Source organism: Spinacia oleracea, chromosome 5, assembly GCF_020520425.1.
Source record: "Spinacia oleracea cultivar Varoflay chromosome 5, BTI_SOV_V1, whole genome shotgun sequence".
In the NCBI taxonomy this organism is placed as follows: domain Eukaryota; kingdom Viridiplantae; phylum Streptophyta; class Magnoliopsida; order Caryophyllales; family Amaranthaceae; genus Spinacia; species Spinacia oleracea.
This window is the reverse complement of record NC_079491.1, coordinates 41,739,887-41,750,461: the sequence shown is the minus strand read 5'-3', so window position 1 is coordinate 41,750,461 and position 10,575 is coordinate 41,739,887. Positions and strand designations below refer to the sequence as shown.

At 36.5% G+C, this 10,575-nt stretch overlaps 1 long non-coding RNA gene across 1 annotated transcript; it reads right to left on the bottom strand.

Annotated features, from left to right (window-relative positions):
• Positions 1 to 5,557: 5,557 nt before the first annotated feature.
• On the bottom strand, positions 5,558 to 6,901 carry LOC130461883 (uncharacterized). Its single transcript, XR_008921837.1, has 3 exons — positions 6,791 to 6,901; positions 5,919 to 6,012; positions 5,558 to 5,692 (listed from the first exon to the last, which is right to left on the bottom strand). It is a non-coding gene; the product is annotated as an uncharacterized lncRNA (long non-coding RNA).
• Between the last annotated feature and the right edge of the window lie 3,674 nt (positions 6,902 to 10,575).

Here is a 10,575-nt window from a genome sequence, read left to right as displayed (position 1 = left end):
TTGCTTGGGTGGTGCTGCTGTAGCAGTTTCTGATGAGTTGGTGGATGCTATCACTCAGGTAGTTAATCTCTTTCTTGCTGGAAAGTGCCCTGCTGTGCTTGGAGGATACATTGCTAGTGCTCCTCTTACGCCACTTGTTAAGCCTGGTGGGGGTATTCGGCCTATTGCTGTGGGCACTATTTGGAGGCGCCTTGTTTCTAAGGTCGGGGCTGCTTTGGTTGGTCCGTGTTTAGGAGCCTACTTTGGAGGTATTCAGTTTGGAGTTGGGGTTCCAGCAGGTGGTGAGGCCATTCTCCATGCTGTCAATCGGTTGGTTGAGGCTCGTGGGGCCGATGTTGGCCTCTCTATGTTATTGGTGGATTTTCAGAATGCGTTCAATTTAGTTGATCGATCGGCTTTGTTGCGTGAGGTTCGGCTTCATTGTCCTGCTCTTTCGCGTTGGGTTGAATTCTGCTACTCTTCTCCAGCGCGGCTGTATTATGGGGAGCATACCTTGTGGTCTTGTCAGGGTGTGCAGCAAGGGGATCCTCTCGGCCCTTTGCTTTTTTCTTTGGTTCTACATCCATTGGTGTGTCGCATCAGAGACTCATTTGATCTATCTCTTCAGGCTTGGTACTTGGCGATGGCACTATCGTTGGTGACACTTTGGTGGTTGGACAGGTCTTGGAGTTGATTTTGGAGGAGGGTCCTCATTTAGGTCTCCATGTTAATGTTGAGAAGACGGAGGTTTTCTGGCCTTCGGAGGACCCACGCAGTCGTCTGGAGGGTGTCTTTCCTACGGATATTGCCCGTCCTGCGCTCGGTGTTAAGTTGCTTGGTGGCCCAGTCAGTACGGATTCTTCTTTTTGCAAGGAGTTGGTTTCGCAGCGTGTGTCGAAGACTGTTGTGTTGATGGATGCTGTAGCCAAGCTTAATGATCCCCAGTGTGAGTTGTTGCTTCTTCGTGCGTGTACTGGAGTTTCTAAACTCTACTTTGCTATGCGCACTTGTCCGCCTCATCTTTTCGAAGCGGCCCAATTATCTTTTGATGTGGCTCTGCGGGCTTCTTTAGAGCGCATCGTGACTGGCAATGGCGCCTTGCCACCTTGCCTTATTCTTATGGAGGATTGGGTGTTTATTCAGCTGGTGATGTTCGGCATTATGCTTTTCTTGCATCCCGTTTGCAGTCTTCTGCTTTGCAGGATTCGCTTCTTCGGCTTTCAGGTGTTGATGGACCGGGACCGGCCTTTGATGATGCTCTTGGTCTTTTCAATAGGACCGTGGAGTCCGACCTTATGCGTAGCCCTAGTGAGATCGCTGCCCCCACACTCATGAAGAAATTGGCAGACATATATTTCACGAAGGTTACTGCTGATGCGGAATCCGCCTACTCCTTATCTTCACGTCTTGTTGCCCTATGGAAATCGCAGCAGGGGGATCACTCCTCGGCTTGGTTGCGGGCAGTCCCCATCTCGGGTTTAGGCCAGACTATGAACGGTAAGACTTATCGTTCGGTTCTTTGCTATCGGTTGGGTATTCCGTTGTTCTCTAATTCGACGCCGTGTTCTGCTTGCTCTCGGGTTTTCGACGGGGACATTTATGGGGATCATGCCATGTCTTGTGCTGGGATTGTGGGTATCAAACATCGACATAATGTTGTTCGTGATACCCTTTTGGATATTTGCTATCGGTCGGGGATTTCTGCTCGCAAGGAGGTTGATGATGGGCTGACTAGTGAGAGTGATGGAGCTCTTCGTCCGGCAGATATTTTGCTTTACTCATGGGATGGCGGTCTAGATGTGTGTGTTGACTTGACTGGGTCTTCCCCTATGACGCAATCGGGGTTGTCAGGCTTCGTTCCGGGTCGGGTTGTGGCGGTTGCAGCGCAACGGAAGCAGGATAAGTATGCGACACGTTGTAGGGCTTTGGGTTACGGTTTCTTTCTTTTTTCCTTCTCTTCTTTTGGGGAATTAGAGAAAGGGGTTGTTTCTTTGCTGAAGCGGGTCCAGACGTACTCCAGGGCTCAGGGCATTGGGGCGCGGGCAGCTGCCCACATTTTCAGTAGGATCGGGTTCGCCATAGCTAGAGGAGTGGGGGCCCAGATTGTATCTCGGCTCCCCTCCAACTTCTTGTAGTTCACTTGTTCTTTGTAGCTTGTTAAGTTTGTAACGTTTTGGTGTTTTCCTATAATAATAATAATAATAATAATAATAATAATAATAATAATAATAATAATAATAATAATCCCTCCGTCCTAGAATACTCGTTACACTTTCATTTTTCATCCGTCTCAGATTACTCGTTACACTTTCATTTTTCATCCGTCCCAAATTACTCGTTACACTTTTTTTTTCCAACTCATTTAAGGAAAGTTTTTATTATATTTTAATAGTTATCCCTTTCTCACTTTGGTCCACCGCACAAATATTTTAATTTTAACTCCTCTATCATTCAATATAAAAATATTATACATTCTCTTTCCTCTAATATTAAAATATGCCCATTAACTTCCATCACATCTACTTTTTAATAAAATAATATTTGATAACCATACTATTACTTAACGCATTAAACTGTGTGTCCAGGAGAGTGTAACAACTATTTTGGGACGGAGGGAGTAATAATAATAATAATAATAATAATAATAATGTTATGATCTAATCTAATCTGAACTTATTTTTTCTAATCTGATTTGATCTGATTAAATCTGAAATAAGTTTAACTAAACATGTCATTAGTTTATGGAAATCAAGATATTCCCAACACATTCAAAGGTTAGAACAAGTGGTAGATGTTTGCTTTATGCCACGGAACATTTTAACCAAAGCACATGGGGTTGAATGGTTCGTTTGCACACCTTCTCATGACCAGCAACCGGCAAGTGTGCCTCGCTTTTTAACTCCACAAATTCAAGCAAAGCATTTTTGGTTTTGCTTCCTTTTATGTTTGGTATCTCTCTCTCTCCACCTCCACACTTCTCATTGACAAAGTGAAGGAATGAAAAGGCCTTTTATGTATATTATAATGTTATTTTTACGTTCTTTGTTGTACGTCCTATATGTTATTAATAATAAGAGTTATTATGTTATGATCACACTAACTATATGATCATAACAATAACTATATCTGCAACCCTGCTCGTATATGACTATCATTAATATTATGAGATACTATATCATGTATAATAGTAACTATATGTTTTTAATAGTTATTATGTTATCATTATGTCCTTTTATATATGTTCTTTCTTTGTACTCTATGTTATTAGTAATAAAAGTGACTATATTATTATGACAGTAACTATATGACTATAACAATAACAATAACTATATCTGTAATTCTGCGAGTATCTTACCATCGTTAATTCTAAGAGTTACTATATGATGCATAATAGAAACTATATGTTTTACATAGTTACTATGTTATTTTTTCATATTTAAATGTTAAATTATTAACTTAGTTTAAATATATTAATTTAGAAATACAAAGATGAAGCATCCAGAATTGAAGTCGTGCAAAGAAAAAATTCTGCAAGGAAAATAAAAGCAGGAGAAGAAGAAAATCATGACAACAATGGAAACCAAGGACGTGGTAGAGGAAGGAGAGAACGTGCTGGTTGAAAAAAAGACGTGGACGTGTCGATTAGTATTTTTTAGTTCAAAAAATATTTGAGTTTAACATGTTTTATTAAATAGATGCAAATAATTAGAATGTCGTAGCTAAAACAACTAACCAAGTAGTTAATGTTATCTTTATTACTGTTCAAGAGTTATAATTACTGTTAATTTTGATATAGTTACTCTTTTTTATTTCAGTAATTATGTGATATACAATAGTAACTATATAATAGAAAAAGTTACTATATGACCTCTAAAGCATCTATATCATATTGGTTATTTTATAATATAGTAATTGTTCTATAGCTAAAGTTACTTTTCTATATGATATAGTTACTCTATGGATAGAATAATTATTCTTATCGAAATGACTATATTATAATAATAATAATAATAATAATAATAATAATAATAATAATAATAATTATTATTATTATTATTATTATTATTATTATTATTATTTTCATAGTTACTATTATGAAGATATAGTTAATTTACAGAACCTATAGTTTCTATAATATACTCTTTTTGTCTGAAAGTATGAATATATAATTATTCTTATTTTTATAGTAATTGTTTTACAGTTAAAATTACTATTACTCTTTGGATAGAATAATTACTAGTCTTATATGCACGCGATGCGTGCGAGATTTTATAAAAACTTAAAATTGTATTACTACCACTGAATATAAATATTAGAAAATATTCACAAAGTTCATGTTTAAAAAAATTAAGGTTACACTATACATCTAAATAGTGAAACAGAGTAATTATGTCTTTACATGAAAAAGAGTCTAAATCTTAGTAACAAAGTAGAAATTAATTAAATCAATTTTCCCCAACAGTAACTGAGTATCTGATTGTGAAGACCTTAGTTGTAACAAAATCTAGTCGTTTGGATTTCAGTTACTGTTGGGGAAAAGTAGGAAGAATCACTGATAAGGTCTACACTCAGTGCACTCTCTATAACTTTCACCACAGTAGACAGTTAGACACATAGTAGGCCTTCTTGCTGCATCAGTAGTTCTACTTCTTTGCCATTTTGCTGCATATCATTGCTGTCAAGAAGATCAGTTAACTGGTGTGCCTCAGCCTTCCTTACTGCAGCACCATATTATTTAGCCTTCTTCTGCAGGTGCAAGGTACTCTCAAGTTCCCCTCATTTGTGTCATCTGCATATTCGTCGACACAACACTTGGTTATATAATGAAACGGTTGCATACGATAGTTAATGTACGATATGCATCTCTATTATAAACAGTAACAACACTTTGAAAAAACTATGATTTGAAGAGATTGAATATTGGGATAGAGATAACAGTTGATTTTACATTATACTGGAAAATGAAACCAAATTGCACAATATAATTCAGAAAATGTAGCCGGAAAATTAACAAAATTGAAGCGATTGCAACTATTGAAATTATACGGATTAACAACGAACATATCATGAGAAAGATCTACAAACAGTTAATAAAGAAAATTACAACAAAATAAAGAACCGGAATTGAAACTGATCAACTGACAGAGCAAAGCAATCTCCTGCTCAGTTTTGGACTTCATCTTAGCCCTATACTGACAAAAACTCCGAAACTGATACACAAACTCATCAACCATATCCCACACCCACTGATTCATCAGCTGCATATTGACAACACCATGAAGAAAAACCTAAAAAAGGCTACAATAATTATCCCAACTATCAATCCCCATTCATCAAAATAAACTGAAAATTTGTTCTTAGTCTAAGGTCTAACAGTTCAACTCCAATTACTAAGCTACGATCCGGCAGCTAATCAATTAAAAAAGAGTGGGGAAGATTGCAGGATCTCTCTAGGACCATAAACAGCGGCATTTACCCATCTCGAAAACAGCTGAACTACACCCAATTACCAAATTCAAGCTTATAAAACAATAGGCAAGAAAAAGTTAACCATTGTTGTTAAAACTTACGTATACTGGATCTTTTCATAGGAGCATAGCTCCGCACGCATCCCCGGTTGTCAAATGCACAAACCTCCATACTCCCATTCCCTGCACTCGCATCATCCACCGTTGATTCATCATCATTGGATACCTCAGTCTCAGCCAACCCTCTAGTTTACCAAGTAACAGGGTAAGTTTTTTTGAATGAAATTATTCTTGTTTTGAGAATCAACCAAAAATGATCAGGTTTAGCTCATTTATTACAAAAACAACAAAAAATGAAGATTCAGTCTCTAAAATTTAATTTTGTTTTCATAGAAAAACTATCCATATCAAACACAAATTCACAACAATCTTAGAATATATAATAAATCGGAGTAGAGAAGAGAAATGAACCTCAAGGGCTGGATTTTCCGGAAGGTAAGATCTGACATTTTTCGATCTGAGTAAAGGGGTTTCAAATTTGTTTAATGCAGCTATCAATCAAAATCTGATACAAATTAACTAAAGTCAGTACCTCGTACTCATTTGATAATGCAGACATCAATCAAAAATTCAAAAGTGAAGCATATACGGTTTCCTTACCCTCCACACCCCGACCCCCAGACCCACAATTATTACAAATCACTGTTGGGTTAAATTTGTCACAGGGAGAGCTTAAAAGACGCTGTCATTTCATTTTGTTTATGGTGTGACAAATTCGGACACAACCAAATTGCCAATTTGTCTATATTCTGAACAGCTACGTTAAACTTCAGAAATAAGAACAGCAAGAACTCAAATCAGTAAGGCACCCTAACTGCAGATGTCTACATGGTAATCCATAAACTTCGAGGGTCCAATTCAAGTATTCTAAAGATTGAAAAACTCTGTCATCCAATAGCCAGAGAGTAACGATAAATCTGCAGCTTTTTTACACTCACACACCTCATCTCTTTTTCTATCCGGTGTGTATTCCCAAGTGAACTAACCTATTATATCCATGTTTCACTAAGTCACTACGGTTTCTAAGCAAGCTCCTAACATATGTTACCGAAATGTCCCTCCCCTCTTAGGCCACAACTCAAAATCCGGTGAGTGACCAAAATTGTAACAGGCCAAAATGATCCACACTCGACAATCTTTTTAAAAAAGTATCAAGCTAAAACAGTTTATACTCATAATTAGCTATTTAAACACAATATCAACCAAAATTATTCTCCACCACTGAACATTGTCCCCAATTTGTCATAACAACAAAAATCACACAGAAAGTGAAAGAAATTAACCTTCAAAGTGTCGGTAATCTGACGACCTTGAAGTCCATCCTTATGCAAAGTCCATTTATTCTCCGCACTTTTCTTCTTGGAGAAATTCGGCAATCCAATCACAACTCAAAGCCTAGGCACAGAAGCAACATACACATCAAAGAAATTAACTGAATTAAACCCACCATACATTCAACATTTATAGTACCACATTAGTACCACCAGACATTGACCACCATCTCCCCATTTCGGATGAACAAACAAAAAAAACTATGGAAACAAAGGAATAAGCAATCCACTAATATCTCGCATTAAACGAAAAAGGAAAGAAAATAAGGCTTACAGAAATAGTATCAGGATAGCACCAAGGAATTAAAAGAAATATGAAAATTAAATAAACAATTTTAATTACATCATGTAAGTCTAGAATTTGCTAAAAATGTTGATCTAAATAGTGGGTGCTAGATTTTAAATTGAAATTAGGTAAGATGTCATTCCATTTGATTATTGAAGACCCTGTTAAGATATTCAAACAAAAATAGGAAAAAACACACCAAATTAACAAAATATCCAGAATCAATTCGAAAAAATGAAAATTTAATAAAAGTTGTTGGAATCTCACCAGAATTCCAATTAGTTTATTTTGCATTTGCAGAAACCGCCATGAACGACCAATTTTCCTTTGCATCACAAAAAAATACATCAGATGAAATTGATTTCGAAACAATTTGATAAACCTAATTGAAATTTGCAGTAGAGAAAAAGAGTACTTGGAAGTGATTTGAAAGACGTAATGATCGCCGAAATTGGTTTTCATTTCCGGAAATACTCGATCTCAGTCTGAATACTTGGCCTGAATACTCGATCTCGGTTGCTGCATCATTTCCGGAAGCGATGGAAGGCCGACGACGGGAAGCGACGGAAGGCCGTCGATGGGAACCGATTGAGGATGGAGGCGACAGGGACGCGATATGGTGAGGACGACGGCGGGGAAGTGTGACCTAGGAAGTGTAACCCTACGAAGGTAAGAGGAGAAAGAGAAACAAAGGTGAAAGGAGGAGAGTGGCTCAGACTCTCAGTAAGAAAGAGAAACGAAGGTGAGAGGGTATTTTCGTAATTTTGTGGGGACACGAAAAGTTGAGTTACCAAAACACCCTCAGCTGTTCCTTTATATAATAGAGATTCTTATCGAAAGGACTATATTATTATTATTTTTTCATAGTTACTATTCTGAAGATATAGTTATTTTACATAACCTATAGTTTCTATAATATACTTTTTTTGTCTGCAAAAATGAATATATATTTATTCTTATTTTTATAGTAATTGTTTTACAGTTAAAATTACTATTACTCTTTGGATAGAATAATTATTTCTTATCGAAATGACTATATAATTATTATTTTTTCATAGTTACTATTCTAAAGATATAGTTACTTTACGTAACCTATAGTTTCTATAATATACTTTTTTTGTCTGCAAGAATTATTATTATTGTGAAGATATAGTTAATTTATAGAACCTATAATTTCTATAATATACTCTTTTTGTCTGCAAGAATGAATATATAATTATTTTTATTTTTATAGTAATTGTTTTACATTTAAAATTACTTTTCTATATGATATACTCATAGTTACTCTTTGGATAGAATAATTAATCTTATCGAAATGACTATATTATTATTATTATTATTATTATTATTTCACAGTTACTATTCTGTAGATATAGTTACTTTACATAACCTATAGTTTCTATAATATAAGACGTCGATTACCCAATTCACGTTAATTTACAATAACACCCTGATCCACTCTAATTTGGGTCCATACAAGTGAGATTGTTAAACCACTGCTATACAACTTCCCTTTAAATGATTAGCCTTATTTGAACATCATTACCAAATTAATTCAGAACTGGAAAAGATGACATAAGTAAAGGGAAACATCAAATAGTACTTATGAATACTCGCAACGTTTGATAGTTTTACACTATTTATATATTCCACTCTAACTATTGTTGGTGATCTATATGTCAAATAATACATAGTCATGTGAAATCTTGTTAGATTCGTCTCGATACATATTTTCAAAATTTAACTTTTTATAATTTTTGTTTGCAGAAAATTTAAGATATTGACGATCTAAATTGTGCATTGGCATGCGTGAAGTGACAAACATTGCGAGTATTTATGAACGGAGGAAGTATTTCACAATGAAACCTAACCGTTATATCTCCTCTCCACCGCCTAGTTCACCGCTTCACCTTCCTCCTTCTACTCACCGACAATAAGCGATCTCGGCTCACCAAGACGATCGTCGTCGGTGAGGGTTGCGTGATCAAATTATATTCTGTTAGTTTTTAGGTAGTTTTAGTTGTTTCCCGTAGTTGTAGTGCGGTGGTGCTTTGTCGGTTTCAGGTTTCATTACGTTCACTGCTTTAGGCTTGTTGGCGGTTATATCGACTATGGTGGCATGGTAGTTTTGTTTGACAATTGTGGTTTCGCGCACAGCCTGGTTTGGTGGATTTTTCGTTGTTAGGGTGGATCCTCCTCTTCTTCTCCGTGTTCTGGCCACCAGACGAGTTTGCCTGGTAGTTTTATCTTCGTTTTCTATAGGTTATTTGGCTCTTTAATAAGGGGGTTGCTTGTGTTTCTCTATGCCTTGGGGGTAGTCCGAGTGTTGGTTCCCTGTTGCCTTTTTCATGTGTTTAACTTCCTGTACAGGTTGGTCAACAAGTGGTTTGTGATTGTTGTTGGTTTCCTGCCTCTTGGGAGCGATGGTATAAGAGAATTTGTTTCATTTGGGGTTCTGATTTCGACTTGGGATTTTAGGAAGCATGTTCCAAATATGTTTTGGTTCCTTTGTTAGTGTCGGTCGTTGGTGTTTATTTGTGGTTGCTCCTTAGAATGTTGTAGTCTAATGGAATGGTTTAAGTAGATCCGCCTCTAAGTTCTACAGGCAGTGTTCAGTTGGTTGCCTTAGGCTCCGTTTGGTAGGGCGTAAAACGTTTTCATGGAAAATGGTTTTTCTCTTTTCAATCATTTTACGTTGTTTGGTTGGGTAAGGGATGAAAACCAATTTTCCGTGACTCCCTCAAAGGTGGAAAAATCTTTTCCATTTGAAAAGGAGGGAAACCACTTTTCCTTCTTTCCTCTTTACCTACCTCTCATTTCTTCTCCTCAATCTTCACCATCTTCTCCCATTTTCCTTTAAGGTACCAAACAAAGGAAAACTAGTTTAGGTATGTGTTTTCCCTTGAATTTTTTTTTCCATGAAAAATCATTTTACAATGAAAACGTTTTACGCCCTACTGTAGGGGGTTTTTGTGTGCAAAACTTGTTTCCCGTTCTACAAGAGGGGCGGTTCTTTAGAAAACCATAGAATTTTTGTACCTCGAAGGAGTCGCCACCAAACATTGTTTAAAGTCTCGTTTGGAGAGACCGCAAGTGACTCTATTTTGGATAAGGCTTTGAATCCTCGAAACGGATGGGTGAGATCCGGGCACGGGAACGAAATGCTTATTCCGCGAGCTTTAGAAATATTCAAGTACGTTGGCACAACATTTTCGAAAATATACCCTAGATTAGACTATGTGGGTTTGAATTTAGAGCAAATAGAATCTCTATTTTGTATGGTGGTCACTTTGCTTTAAAGATTAATTAAGGAACCTAAGGCCGGTTTGTCCAAGAAATTATCTTTGTTAAGCGTGATGTAACCTTTGTATTTTGTTGTATTTAGCATGTGCGGTGATGAAAGCAATAAAACAAATAAAGAACATCACAATACTAAATAAAGTGCGGAATT